General features: G+C 42.6%; 2 long non-coding RNA genes across 5 annotated transcripts in view; one reads left to right on the forward strand and one right to left on the reverse strand.

Moving 5' to 3' along the window:
- LOC310890348 lies at positions 1 to 11,850 on the forward strand. Its single transcript, XR_014577212.1, has 3 exons — positions 1 to 6,740; positions 8,783 to 9,150; positions 11,778 to 11,850. It is a non-coding gene; the product is annotated as an uncharacterized lncRNA (long non-coding RNA).
- Positions 1 to 14,874, reverse strand: part of LOC310890347 — a 31,657-nt gene that overhangs the window by 14,700 nt on the left and 2,083 nt on the right. For all 4 annotated transcript variants that reach the window (XR_014577208.1, XR_014577209.1, XR_014577210.1 and 1 more), the window contains exon 3: positions 10,996 to 14,617. This is a non-coding gene — a long non-coding RNA (uncharacterized lncRNA). The remainder of the gene's footprint in view (positions 1 to 10,995; positions 14,618 to 14,874) is intronic.

Raw genomic sequence — 14,874 nt, forward strand, 5'->3', positions numbered from 1 at the left:
TTATAATAAAGAAAAGAATTCATTACAACAAAAATAATGTTTGGAGAAATTACATGTAAATTATATTTTGCCAGGAAGCCAAAACTGACAATCAAATAAAAATGCCCTGAATAGTCATTATGGTGGCACAGATGTTCTCCTGCCACATTTCACATTGACTCTTTCTATTCGAGTTGCTCTAAAATAGATAATTGAATAAGAGTCTGTAACAGCAGGCTACAGAGCTTTCTGTCCAGCTTGGCTTCACAGACCTATTCTTTCCAATTTTATTCACAAACCTATTATTGCTGGGCTGTATTTCCTGGATATTGAATGTAGTGAACACTATTTTAAAGATATATGTTTTGCAGAAATCTGAGCTCCACAGCTGTTGCAGAGCCTTTTTAAGCCCTCTGCACTGCATGCCATTAGCGTTTCATAGAATTTAACTGAGAAGTTCAAAACGAGGGCAAGTGGGCAGTTCTCAGAAGATCAGCTAGTTCAGTGGGTAGGAGAGAGTAAGTGCTCTAAGAAATCATATTGAAATCTGCTGAAAGTGCTGAGTCAACAGCAAACTTTGCATATAGAGTCTGTTAACTGGTTTCAGGGACAAATTATGCCTGTGCCTATGAAACTTTGCTTTTTATTCATGAGAGCTATTAAGGACTTTCATTTCAAAGGGGTCTTGGAGATCAGACATCCACAGCCCGTCTGAAAGTCCTTGCGACTCTGATGTCATTGTTTGCTTAGGACCAGGGGCATATGATTAATTGATTTTGTCAGTTTGCTGTAACTCAAATAAAATAAAATAAAATAAAATAAAATCAGCTCCCTTCAGCAAAGCAAGAACCAGGAAAATATCATGTGCAATTGGCAGAAGTGTTTCGAATGGTTCAAGTGGGAAGCTGTATTTTTAAAATTAAACACAGCCAAATTTCACAACCAAGCACTGCTTGCACCACTGCAATGAAGAGTTCAGCCTTTTTCACATAAACTCTATCAGTAATTTTAACAACTCTGCAATTGCTTTTAATTTGCACAGACTTAACCATTGTAACTATTTTGCCAGCAAACTACTCACCTGGCAAATCTCAGCTATATTTCTCGTGCCCTTTGAGAATGACCACACAAAGTTCTGTCTCCTCTGTAGATATTGCCCTCATTTTGCTTCAGGATGAGACCCAAACTAAAGCACGTTTATTTTATTTTGGCTTTTGTGAGTGTCAGAGCAGAGCTTTGCCCTGCTCCATGCTGGCAGGGATTCCAGCATGTGCCAGGGAGCTGGTGTCCCTCGGCACTTTGCACCCCAACACCAGCCCCATCCTGGTTTGGCAGCTTGAAGGTAGAGCTGAGTCCCACCTGAATGAATTTATCCTTTTGTCCACCATATGCTTGTGCTCACACTGCCACCCTGTACAGTCTGCCAAACACATCACTCCAGACAGAAATAGCCAGTTGTCTCTGCCCCAGCACCTAGCATAACATAAAAAAGATGCTGAGAGTAACCAAGCGGTGGCCCTGCCACATGCCAAGGGAGCAGAGCAGCCCCTGGCCGTGGGAGAAGCTCCTCATCTCTGTGTGAGGTGACACTGCTTGCCCTGAGCTTGATCAATGCCAAATAAAAGGGGGGAGGAGGAGGGGAGAGGAGGGGGTGGAGGCTGAATTTTGCACATACTGAAGCAACATCTGATGAGCCAGATTTTGCATCAGAGTTAATACATTTGTGAGCAAACCACCTTCAGAATCTAGTCACAGTCCACAGAAATTGCCTCCATAGCCCCCAGATATGCCAGACCAATGCACGGTCCTGCAGGAAGACTTGGACTGACACCCATATGTGATTTCTGAGGGCTACGTATGGTGCATCTGCTGCAATTTGTTCCCTACCAGACAGGCCTTTAAACGAGAACAAGCTCCCCACCTCGCCACAGTCACTTGGTGTTTAGATGCAGTCCCTTACCATGTGCTCTCAAATTCATTATTTCCTCTCTTGCTTCTTTTAATTAGAGCAGCTCCTTGTGGCTGAAAGGAAGCATGTAAGCTCAGCTGATTAAGTGGGGTAGCATTTTACTTGCCAGCATTTCAGTTTGGAAAAAAAGAAACTGCTGCCAATAGAAGTTCAAAAGGCTCAGCTATGCCATGGGTTGTCTTTAGGACAGAGGTCTACTTCCGAGCAGTTCCTGGTATTGTAAATTTCAGAATTTCACTCACCGCTGTTTAGTTAAATTTTTTAGTTATTTTTTTTCTCTCTCTCCTGACCCCCTGAGACATCCAAATCCCAACATTGCCCTTTGTACTCAAGTGAGAAGCCTTGAGATACCATCAGGCATTTCATCCAAACAAAACTCAGGCTCAGTCCTAAAATCCTCCTCCTTGGCTGGAAAAGACAGGAGCTGAGGAGCTTTCATCAGGAAAAAAAAAATAATTTGGGCCCTAAGACACAATCATCTTGGAAACAGGGTTCACCCTCTAGAACAGGTCAGTGATATGTTATGGTACAGACCCAGCATGTTTATCCTGCATGTCAAAACCGTAACTTTATGCAAAATCAGTAAAGTTTTCTGTCGCAGTTTGGCTTTGTTTGTTTTGTTTTGTAGTTTTGCTTTGCTTTTAAATAAGAAGATTCAGTAAGAGCATCCCAAGCTGTGAGGCTGTACTAGACTTCTACTCTGAAGTACTTCCAGGGGTAACTGCCAGTCTCTCCCTGACATACCTGAGAAAAGCATGTGCCACAAAGATGGCTGATGTAAGGAAAGCAGCTCAGCTCTGTATGCTTCCTCTGGAGGTTCTTGCTCTCCGTGGCACAGCTGTGGTCACCGCTAGCAGCTCTGTGTCAGTGCTGAGGGCTCTGTGAACAGCACTGCTCACAGTTTTTACCTGCAAGCTGCTGTGCCTCTGTGGCAGGGGCTCCCCGTAGCCATGAGGCTGCTGCACGCTGGCCCTGAGGTCTCTGATCAGTGAGGCAGATAAGTGACAACCAGCCTGTTTTTGCTCTCACATTTCATGACCAAACTACCTCCGGATACCACTGATCGCAGCGTGTTTCCTGCCAGAAATAACTGCAGCCCAGGCTTTCTTGGGTACACATATTTGTGCTTTTCTGCCACCCGTTTCATCCTATGCACCACCCAGGAGAGCTACCAGGGAAGGACATGTCTGAAAGGCTGTTTGCTACCTCCATTCCTCTTCTATAGCCCTCAGCCTTCGTCACCAACTTGCAAATCTGCATCCTCACTGTGAGGGTGAACATGGTTTCACATCTCGAAGCATAACCACTACACAAAACCTAGAGTTTGGCTATTTTTGCATTCATTGCTCTCCTGCAAGAGCACTGAAAGCCCTGCCATGGGTCTGGCTATTCCTTTCCTTGAGCCCATTTGCAGCCTTGGCCTCCAAAACATCCTGTGACAACGAGTCCCCCCATTAAAGCATGCAGGGTGCAGGGAAGGACTTCCTCCTCTTTGTTTTAAACCCGCTGCCTGCTATTTTCATTGGGTGTCTGTGACTGTGGGAGCTCTCAGTGAATAACCATTCCCTCATTACCTTCTCCATACCATTCATATTTTTTTATAAACTTTGGTCTCCTGAGGCCAGACAAAGACTGACAAAGCCTCCTAGGGTCAGACAGCAGAAACCAGCAGCCGCATCCCCTCACACCACGGCGGGGAAAAGACCTGGAAACTCCAGCTCAGAGTATCACCATCTACATCCATGCAGAACGGCTTCGGTATCACCATGGACTAAGCAGCAGCAGAGGGGTGATACCAAAAACACCTCACTGCAACCAGAGGGCAGACAGAAAGGAGCACTCCACCAAGGAGGAGCAGCAGGGAGTTCGCGCAGATGTAGCGCTGTTAGGAGGCATGCCTCTTTTTATGAAAACTATCGTAGGATTTGTATTGCTAGACTTGTATTTGAAACTGAGCTTTGCACCTAGTTTCTCAGTTTCCTTTCTTCTGCTTGAACCTGTTATGAAGTCATAAATATTATGACCCTCAATCTCTTTTTATGGAAATAAGTTACACCAGAAATCCAGCACAGCTTTAGTGCAAGAGCAAGACTGGGTGTGCATTGTGTCTGTCTGTGTATTAAGGTTACAGGAGAAAATCCATTTAAAATAATGTATGTTACAACAATAAAATATCATTATTTCTCAGTAAAAAGCAGCAGCTTATTTCCAACCTGTGAGAACCCTTCTGAACCCAAGAAGCTGAGGTGATGCCTCTCGTGCAGTTACACTACGCTGAGTGTTCAACACAGGCGGGCAGTACATCTTGTGTTAATTGTTAAATTGCAGCTCATTCAGCCACCAGAAGACTTCCAGCTAGGAATACCCATCTGGTTTATTTCCTCTTTCCTGTGTATTTGCCAGATCATTGCTGTACCCAGCACCTCACTTCCTCCTTTCAAGGGCAAATCCTCCCAGAAAATAAGCAGCAGCAACCCCTCAACTGCAGCTGCTGGAGTAGTTAATTAGACGTAGGGTGCTGGTGGCAATGCCGTAGGGACAAGCAGCTTGTGCCCATGGCACTGGCAGGGCTGCGGGGGTGTTGCTGCAGGGCAGGGCTGGAGGTGACCATGCTCTGGTAGGGGCATCTCCAGGGCACGTGTGTTTCTCCCCTTGCTCCCAGCTCTCACGTCACAGGTTTGCAGAGCAGCCCCAGTGCCACTCTGTCGCCTGTCACAGCAAGGTGCCATGCAGGGGAAGGACAGAGAATGGTGTTAAACCGGCTTCCTGTGAGAAGGAAACATCATCCTCTGTTCCAGCAGGTTATATCAAAATAGCATTTTGGTATCGGGACTGGCAGAAAAGGGGAAGGATGCCTTCAGCTGACCAGGCTGCCCTTGCCAGCACATCTCCTGGATCAGGGTTTCACCACAGAGCCCTTCCTGTGGTCCCCTCCTCTTGGCCGAGCCGGGTCCACCTTGGGCAGGTCACAGATGGATGGATGAAACACCAACGGCAGCAGCAGGCTCTCAAGTGCCAGATTCATTGCAACAACCTTAAGGTCATATTTTGGCACTGGCACAGGCATTTATTTTGAAAGGGATTATCCTATGTCTCACCTCTGTTACTTAATAACAACCTAGCTAAAGCTGTATTGCTATGAATATGGCAAAGGAGAGAAGATCGCTATGCAGATCAGATACCCATCATTAACTTGGAGAGTGATAATGAGTAAGGTTAATAGCGCTGCTGAGTAGAGAGAGTTTATCGTGCTGAATTTAGATGAGATCTGCAGCCAAACTTCCTGAAGATTTCACTTGGGGATGTGCCTTTCATTCCTATGTGGGGGGCAGAAACCTGTACCACAGTTCCAGGCTGGATCCATATTTCTGATGTCAGCCCATAACCGGGACTCGCATTTTTCATTTTGGACCCTCCTCCTCCTCTCCCCATAAAGACTTCCACTCCATAGTCTCCAAGCTCTCTGCTCTCCCCAACAGCTTTGTAACACACATGTTAGAGAAGCTCTTTCTTCAAACATTTCCAATTGCAACAGCACATAATCTAATAATAATCTATAATCAATAATAATATTAATAATCTCCCAAAGACATGGCCTGTAATGAAGCCAGCACACCATGGCAATGTAAATGCCAGAGCGATCAGGGGTAGAAGAAGGTGAATATCACAGACTACTGATCTATCATTACACTGGTGTGACCTTGTTAAAACTATCTAGAAATACATTTTACTTTAGGCAAATCTCAACCCGTCCTTTGGCCAAAATGTTCCTCACAGGACAGCAGGTTTAAACAGGCATTATTCGGTACTGTTTGGTTCTCAGTGAATCACTCCACATAATTTCCAAAAGCTCACTAATAATGTGTTGGACCGAAGTAATAACTCCCTGTGGATACCAAGGAAATAAAGTGCTTTATAGCCCTATCCCACCTACCACCCAGGGAGCACCCAGTCCTTTATGAACTCGTGCATTTACCTTCACTGCCTAGGGGGCCTGGGGAGAGAAAAGGTTGGAGACAATCACCTCTAACACAGAACTGTAACTTCCTTATAAAAATATAACATTGACATTTTTTTTTCCACAGGGTTTTTCTATTACCATTTCTCTCTTCTCTAATTTTAATTGCAAAATATATTCCAGGTTGACAAGATAACTTTTAGAAGTGAAGAGGCTGAATAAAACTTATCCTAAAAGAGCCCTGAGTCACCTTGATCCTTCTCCAAAGATAGGGCATACAAGTACTGGAGTAATATTCCTCGTTCTACAATGTGTTTCTAGTTACTCACTGCAAAGCCATTAAAACAGCTGTATATGGCATAACGTGACATGAAACAGCAATTCTCCAGCAGCTCAAATGTAAGCAGCCTCTCTTTCCAAGGAGAAACTGTAGTTCAGCCACCTTCGTGTCAGTGAATGTCCCAAACTTCTTAGTATCCAACTGATAAGCACTGGTATGGTTCAACAACTGAAAAACATCTCAGATAAAAACCCATTTGCCTTCCAGTAGATGCCTGGGGGAGACTTAAATTATTTCTAGCAAAGCGATCAGTATTCCACATGACGCTTTGCAAAGGAATTAAAGAAAATCAATTTCCTTCAGACCTTCCCATTTCTGAGCTTTTTTATGAGTCAATGACAGCTGAAGTGTTTGCATCATTAATGAGGTCTTTCAGCACATAATACCTCAAACGCTGTGCAAGGGCTCTCTCGGGATGGATAAAGCGAACTCGCTAGTTCTGATCTCCGGACTTCAGAGCCGGCACCAGGAAGCACGGCTGCGTTACACCTCCCGTAAGTGCATACACGTATATCCTTTTTAAACTAGCTTGTATTATGCAGGCTAGCTTTTCCTTTTTCCTTTTCTTTCCTTTCCTTTCCTTTCCAATTTTTTTTTTTTTTGCTAGCTCTTTGAGCCCAGCTGCATTCATATGAAACACCCCAGACTCCATAGGAATCCAGAAAAGCAAAGGCACCAATACGTGCTAGACATTTCAAATCTTGGAGGCAGTGCCTGAAGGAAAGAAAGGTAGTTTTTCAATGTTTTCCTGAAACACGGTGTGAATTGCAAGGCATAGTATGGCTGTTCATTTTCTCTCATTTATCCCAAAATTGGAAGGTTTGGCCTGAGAGGTTTCCAGCCTAAAACTGTAATTTTAGCACAGCAATTGTTAGCAAATTATTTCATGGCAGAGATGTGCAGAAAAGAAAATAATAATAATATGGAGAGACGGTTACTCAGGCTCACTGCCTCTTAGAATAACTGAAAAATAACCTCTCTAAGTGTTTGCCCTTGCTGTTGAACACTGCCTCTCAGGAAACGTGTTTGGTGGGACCAATGCCAGCCCTGCCAGCCCAGAAGAACCTTGAGCTGGAGGAGCCTCCTGCTGACTGATGGGCAGGAGAGTCCCAGCGCGTCCCCAAAATCCCTTTTTCTTACTGAGAGAAAGCTGCAAGTTGTACTCACACCCTGCCATCGCATTCAGATTGGTTTGCCAGTTGAAAGTTCACTGTCACATTCAGGGGAAATTTACTCTCTGAGCAGTGAGGGTCCCGTGGACCGTGGAGCAGCGAGGGCCCTGTCTCTGCACCACAGCCACCCATGGCTCTGCAGCGCCCACCTGGCTTGGTCTGTTGACAATTTTTCCTCTCACTTGATGGCGGACTCTTTGATGACATATCTGCCCTTCTCCCTCCACTCTCTTAGCACAGGGGGTGCACAGCTGGAGCAGAGTAAACAGGGCAGTAAGCAACATGTACCAAGTTCAAACACACTGATGTGCAAAACTGGTGGAAACAAAAGGCCTTCCAGACCCAACAGCAATCAGATCAAGGCATGAGGTTGTCACCTCTACCTTAATATTTGGTGTTTGCATGGCTGTTTATGTAAACCACATTTTTTTTCAGGCACTTTCAATGAAAGAATTTTTGTGGAAATCCCATCTTACTGGAGAAAAGGCTGTCTTCAATGACCACAGCAACAACTAGTAACTAACCATACAACCTGAACTTTACAGTACAAATAGTTTTTAGATAACAACTCAAGTTTAGGGAAAAGCCCCTGCTTGCTGATGCTTGAGCTAATGCACTTCATTACAAGAGTCTGACCATCCTGTTAATTGGCTAGGTGATGCAGTCATTAAGATAAATGAGCTACACTTTTGCAGGACTAGCAATTCAGGAATCCATGCTGCCCTATTATCTTACAGAGAATAACAGACTGTAAATAATGCAGACATGTAATTAAGCCAACTAAACATTAAACAACAACAAAAAAAAGCAAATTCTAAGGGTTCTCTTGTTTTTCCCCTTCTGTCAAAAGACATTAGCTACCAGATATCCCACAGGTTTCCCCAACCAGCCCTCCAGAATTGTTTGCATGTCTCAAACATCATAATTAGCTAGATTAAAGGGTTTAATGCCTTTTCTTCATGAAGTGACTAAATTAAAGGCACATCTAAGGGAAGACAGATATTCATGCACAAGAAACTCCTACCATCTTTACGGTTTGATTATCATTTGGCTGCTGTAAGGAGATGAGGCAGTCTGGATGCTTATGAGGTAATCTATGCAATTTGAGCAATGCCAGACACTTACAACATGTATTGGAAGATGCAAACCCAACATAGATCTGTAATAAATTCAAAATGCAGAAATTAAGCTAGAACCATATCTCAGCCTTGTATGGGGAATTAACTAGGACATGTACTGCAATTTAGCATAACTCACACTCTGTGCAGGGAGCCCACAGGTCTCTCAGACTGGCCCAGCTGCAGGCACACAGCTTCCCTGATTCTCTGCCATGAAAAAGAAGGCATTTGGCTCTTTTCTTGCAGGTCAAATACCAGCACTGAGGTGGAGCAAAGGACAAGGGTGAGAAATTACTCTCTTCTTCCAGAGGAAGTATTTGCCTAGCATTTACACATCTGCTGATATCAGATCAGACCAACATGGTCTCACATCACCAATTCCAGCCCAAAAGCACCTATTAACCCAGCCCAAGGACCAACGTGACAATTACTATTTAGGACTCTTCACCAAAGAAGTCACTATTTGAACTAGAGCTGGTTTTGAAACATTTCATCATGAAACTTTCACATGGGGAAGGAAACCTGACTGTCACCTAGTATAAAAAACTGTTCAGGGACTACAGCTCCAAGGAGAACCTTGTCCACGTCCAGGATTACCAAATACTCTGGTAAAGGTAAGAACCATCCTACGCAGCCACTGCCTGTGACTTCAAAACATCCTTCCATTGCAGTTTGCTCTTTGCATCTAATTCTAGTGCTTCTATTTTTTTTATCTTTTCTCCTTTGCCTATCAGGCTCATTACCTAACTTCCGCAGTGATTTATGGGAATGAGAAGGGAGTTAAGGCCCCCTGTACTGAATAGGACTTAAGAATTTCTTTTGCACCACCTCTTCTGAAACTGGCTCTGACCTCCTGACCTTGAGTGAGCCTTTTCTGTCTTTTTAACCACACAAAGCATAGATCCCAGAGATGTATGCTGTTTGAGCACATCCAAGATAAGTGTGTTCTTTGGCTAATAAAGATTCTCCAGATGAAGTACTTGAGGCAACATGTGCACGACTGAGAAACGATGGGCATGCACATAAATATTCATGAGTATGTATTCAGACTTCCTTTCTCATATCCTGTGCATGAGCATTACCAGCCTTGGGGCAGGAGGGGGAGGTGGAAAGGAGGGAATAAAGACAAAGAATACCATGGGTCTGAGGACCCTTCTGATTCCCTGCTCTTCAGTATCTTTTGTCATGAAGATGAGACATCCAATCTGTTTTTAGAAAACATATGATCTAAAGCCAGGATTAATGTATAAATTTGAGAGCAACATCCCACCCTGAAATGTTCTTGCATTGCTTAATAAATGGTGATTATCCAATTATCCATACACTATCCATTGCAAATGAAAAAGGCCTACATAATGAGGCATGTAATGCTCTCGATGGTTTGTTAAAAAAAAAAAAAAATTATTCTGGGAAGTATCAGAAATACACATCATATCTCTGAATTCTGCGAAGAAAAGCACGGCTGACTCAGATGAAATTTGTCTAACAATATACAGAGGTAAGTACCTTACAATTGAAAGCACATTGGAAAGATCACAGGGACTTATTTATTCCAGCAGAGGTCAGGAACAAATCGTATTCCAAAACATGTGTTCCCTACCTGTTTGTTTCATAGCTCATGGATAGATGACATGCAGGGCAAAAAACCTCTCACTTTCAGTCAAAAGGAGCCTCGTTTACAGAGCAAACCTCATTTGTAGGTCTTTAAGCACAAGCAAGTTGGACAAGCACGTCTCTGCCAATTTACTTTCTGGAAAGGCAATGATGTCCTGGAGGCTGTACAAGATTTTATGCGGCAACTGCTGATCAAGCCCTCAGACACAAAGATAATACCATTTTGATAGTGTTTGCTGAAAGATCCTAACGGCTGCCAGGAGGGGAATTTCAGAACCAAAGACAATAACAGCCCTCATTAAAAACTAGATTTGCCTTGCTCATTTTAGGTTCAGCTGAAGGAGCAATGAAACCACTTTCTATATAATAAAAAACATCTTTAGAGCTGCCTCACAAGGCATTAAATTGCAAAAGAGGTCAGCGCTAAGCCATTTCGCCTGAGAGTTTCCACTCATTGTGAAAGAAGAGGCTGAAATATTAGTTCTGCAGGATTTGGACTTTGGATACTCAAAGTCAGGTGAAGGAGTTTTGAGAGGAAATTGGAGAGAGATGGGGCTTTCTAGACACATCACTCTTTGGAGATACAGACTTTAGGTATACTAAGAACTCTACTTGTTATGTATTTGTTTCTATTTTGTTCAAGGAACAAGCACACTTTTCATTCACTAAGAAGATAATACCAAGAACAAGCTCAATTTGTTATCTCAGACTCCATATGCCTGATTTCCATTATTTCCAAAATTTCTGAAGAAGTTGACTGAAGTTCCCAGCTCTGCATTAAAAAAAAAGCCCAGCGCTTCTAGGAGTTTACAGGAAAACATGACAGTATTACACTACAAAGATACCTCAGCAATGGGCCTGCAGGACTCCTGAGACTCTGTTGTTTCAGTCTTGGTCCAAGTTCTAAGGATGGGCACTTGTCAGTAACTGCTGGAAAGAAAACAAAAGAGAGTCTATAAGGTTAGAAACCATGAGGACAAGAAGGCATGGAAAAGCTTCAGTAAGACAGAGGAAAAGACTATATACACATAAAAACATAAACAATTACATATATTGCTGGTTTGTACGGCATGCAAGCAATATAAAGGAGAGGTAAATCTCTCTTTTAAATCAAACCTCTGCTAATTTAACAAAGGAACACACTTCTCCTGTGTGATATTTGAGAACTGAGAAAAAGGATGGGAACAGATGAATCAACATCACCTTTTGATTGGCTTTCACAGGAGCAGTGCAGAGCCATTGCTGCAATATGTAATTTTTAAATGAGAGAGAGAAATAAAGAAATCATGTGTATATTTAAATAATAGCAAGATATAAAAAGATTCATCCTTCATCCTAAGAAACAGTTCATCTTCCCTATTTCTCTGTCCACTTATTCCCTGCTCCTCAAGCCTCAGAAGAAGCAATGTCATGGCCCATGCTTTCTCATCTCTCTCTGAATTGATTTTTTTTTCCAAGAATTTACGTAGATTATGTATGAAGTGAGGTCTCCTTGGTTATTTACATTTCCACTAAATCCTTCATGTGTCCCTCTGAAATCCCAGGAAAATCATTTGGTCTCTGCTTTTCTATTTATAAATTATTTTGCAGATATTCTTGAAGTTTCATTTGCATTTTGCTTTTCAAGGTTTAGAGGTTGAAGTGGGACTATTTTACTGTGGCTGCCCATTTGTTTGCAAGCCCACATAACAACTTACAGGTAGGTAATTTGTTGTTTTTCCATTAAACCCTTCCATTCTTTTTAGCTGAGTGTTATGTTACCTGCTTGAGGGTACTGCTCTGCTGCTGGACTGGAACATGCTATCATATTCCCTTCAAGAGCTTTTAAGGACTTCTCAGGTAAGTTAGATGCTAGTCCAGATCATTTGTTTGCTGCGGTTACAGCTGCTAAGTAGTTATCAAGCATTCTTCCTACCTTCTGTGTCAGGGTATATGTGGTCCTGTTTTCAACATATCCTAATCATATAAAGGTGTAACTACCCTGGGCATATGCCCATTGCAATTTTGAATATCCACAAATACCAGTCTGTGCATTTACTTCTAAAAACTTGAGTTCTAAATAATTTCTATGAGTGCAATAATAATAGACAATATTTTATATCAGAGTGAATACATTTATGGTGTTATTGACAGATCATCTCTTTCAATAATGCGAATAATGTGTGTACCCCCAGAGAGCATGCACTACCAACTGCTGGAGGTGTAAGTGTCCATAAGCCTCAGGAGCCTTCAGTCAACAGGTCTTTTCCACAGAAGTTTCAGTCCTTGAGCACTTTGTATGTGCTAGTTACCCAGTTGCCCAAAACTTAAAATTGGGAACATCTTTAAGACACGATGTACAAATACAGTAAGATTCAGGCCTATATAGCGTCAGTAATCCATTTGTCATAAATTCCACCTGCTGTGCCAGAACATCATCGTTTCAAGAGGAATCACCTACTAGCTCAGGACAAATGTAACACCAACTCCATCCAAAATTGTTTTGAGTCATCTCACTGATGCAGGTGGCGGCTGTGATTTGTTCTGATTCTAAAACTCTTCCTTAGCCATTAACAGCCAAATTAAAATGAAGAGCCTTTGTGTGGTCAACATACAGGTCAGTGATCATTCATGATATTTGGCCATGTCCCCATGGCTAGACCAATCCAGGGACCCCACACAGCTGTGTGTAAAAAGCAGGAGAGAAAGCACATGGTCCAAGATAACCATGTTCAGTCTGATTTGTAAGGACTGAAGAAATTATATTGCTACTCATGATACACAGCCAAACCAGAAATGCCTGCACTGATCATGAAAATACCATAGATTATGTAATTTTTTATTCATAATACATAACAGTATAATAAAAATAATGAAGAATATAGAGTCATTAAAGAATCACAGAATCTTAGATCTGTGCTGAAACCTTTCAATCAGCAATACTGATTCCACCTGAAGTGGTCCCAGCTATGCATGAAGGAAAAGGACATTATACCACAGACCCTATATGACCATGATGCAAAACGACTAAGATGATCAGTGCCCAGGAAGTCCACACCCTAAAGAAGTACTTACCCACGCTACTCACCAAGTCTCATCAGACGAGATCTGGTGAGTCCCTCCATGAAACAGTCAGTGACTGGTAAGGGCAGGAAGCACAGAGTAAGTTTCCGTAGGCTTTGCTTTGCCCTAATGTTAATGTCTTCTCACCTTCTGCCCATCTGAGAAGCTTCTTATAGCTGTTAGTTGCCAAAAAGTCAAGGGTCCCAGACCCTCTGTCCTGTCTCCTTACCTGGGAAATCAGGTTGTCTGGGAAGTAGCATGTGGCCTGGGAAACAGCCTGAAGTCTTCTGTAGTGTGTATTCACCCTTTGCAACGCTTAGCTCCATGTTTGAAAGCAAGCTTCCCTTTAGTCACAAGTGCCTTGTGTTCTCCCATTTTTATACTGTCTCCATGTTCAGTCTGAGCATACACAACAAGCTGTGGGGTATTGAAGCCTCCAGAAAAGTTAGCTGGCAGATTAATGTAGTGATCAAATTTACACCCAAGAATGATTGAAGAGAGAGGATTGTTGTAATTTCATTGGGAGTATCAGAAAGGACTGGGGCAGCTCAAAATGTGAGATCAGAGCCATCAGGGAGCAGTAATACAAGCCTAAGAAACTGGAGAAGGAAGACAGAAGTGGCTTAGGGTGTACTTGAGGCAGCAGATCAAAGAGATCACTTGTGAATGAAAAAAGTCAGATCCAAAAGTAATTGGGTAAAGGGAAGAGCTGACAGACAAACAATGAAGCAAGTCTGTTTTTCTTTACCATCAGCTGTTCAATCTGTACTGTGCCTACAGAAGTCACCATGATTATCTCAGGGACGTTACAAGTCAGGTACTGGAAGGGATGGTGGCATTAATACACAATGGTAACAGAGGTACTGTTTATTAGACTAAGCTGTCTCCTCTGCAACTGAAACGACACTGCTGTTATTCATCTATCCTCTTCCCCTGTCCAAATAACACTTAGGCAGGGATTACAGGAGCAGGAGCCCCGGACATTTGAACCTGAGATTTTTTTTTTTTTTTCTTTTGTCCTATAGGCATGAAGTCAGAGGGCACGCATGGGGTGCCTTCGAAGGAAGATGTTCCATGGGACACTGCACTGGAAAGGGTCCAAGGAGACTTCTAGACGCTTCACAACATAAAATTGTCTCTAAGATTTAAACCTCAGAGGAGTGGGTCTCTGTAAAAGCAGAGCTCTTTCATCCAGATCTTTTCAGTTTCGACATACAGTTACATAAATCATGTCAAGAAACGAAGCAGCAGCCAGTATCAGTGCCTCTTTTTAACTCTATCCTTTACATCCCAGGAAGAAGAAGGGAGGGAGGAAATTAAGACATTTATTTTAGCTCCTAAAACATTTTTTCTTCAATATCCTGTTCAGGGCACATGCCTTTTCCCCATCATCTTTAATTGTGGTATAGAAATATTTTTTCTTAACTGCCAGAAAAAAAAAAAAAAAAAAAAAAGCCATCTTGAGAAGTAAGCCGTTTAGAAACCGTAGCAATAAAATAGTGATAATAATAGGAATAAAATCTCAGCAGCTGTTGATTTAGCCTGAAATATGTGCAGTTTATAACAAGATCCAGCCCGTCCATTCTCAGCAACAGGAGGTGAAGCTCCCACTACAGCAAATGCTTTCAGGCAGAAAGGACCCCCACAGGAATCCCAAGCCTGCAAGAGAGAGACCACCCCTA

Source organism: Anser anser (assembly GCF_964211835.1).
Source record: "Anser anser genome assembly, chromosome: Z".
Classification (NCBI taxonomy): domain Eukaryota; kingdom Metazoa; phylum Chordata; class Aves; order Anseriformes; family Anatidae; genus Anser; species Anser anser.